Genomic DNA, 887 nt, shown 5'->3' with positions numbered 1-887 from the left:
TTGATTGTTTTTAGCTGTATTTTAAAAATGTTTTTGGGCCGTTTGATGAAGTGTCTGCTCACTGTTAGCTGCTGTCACTTTGCTTCTACCCAGGGACTACGCATGAAAAGTACAATATTTGTATTCCCTGAAGAAAATGTCAGTGAGGATGTAGGCTGTGGCCCGCGTTGCACTGCATTAGTTTAGCATTAGCATGAGTTAGCGTTAGCATTATCTAGCATTAGCATGAGTTAACAGTAGCTAGCATTAGCATGAGTTGGCATTAGCTAACATTAGCATTAACATAAGTTAGCATTAACTAGCTTCAGCTAGCAATAGCCTAGTGTTACCATAAGCCTAGCGTTAACATTCATCTAGCATTAGCATTAGCCTAGCAATAACATTGATGTAGTATTTGCATTAACCTAGCAATAGTATTAAAATGTTAATATGAAATTTTAATTAATTATTATTAGAAACTACATGAATTAGGTTTGTGTGTGTGTGTTGGGGGGGGGGAAATATTGGTTATTGGCCAAAAATCCATTATCGTGAATCCTTTGTTGACGCTGCTCAATTTCACTTTCTCACTCAAATGTGTTCATTACACAGTTTTATTTACTGCCACTACCAATGTGATCAGTTTGAACAGAAGAATACAGTATATACAGACTTTAACAACAACTTTTACAGGAAAATATCCTATATAGTGTAGTGTGTGTGTGTAAGGACAGAATGATGTGCCTATATGCACAGTCGTACACAGATACTGTAAAGAATGTCATGAACAATAACATGAGCTTCCTTTAAAATCTCTATTTGGAAAATCTCATGTGTCTGTACAAACTGCAGAATTAGCGTAGCTTCAGTGTGTGTGTGCGTGTGTGTATGTGTGTGTGTGTGTGTGG

The sequence above is a fragment of the Gouania willdenowi genome, chromosome 15 (assembly GCF_900634775.1).
Source record: "Gouania willdenowi chromosome 15, fGouWil2.1, whole genome shotgun sequence".
In the NCBI taxonomy this organism is placed as follows: domain Eukaryota; kingdom Metazoa; phylum Chordata; class Actinopteri; order Blenniiformes; family Gobiesocidae; genus Gouania; species Gouania willdenowi.
Note: the sequence above shows the minus strand (reverse complement) of the source record.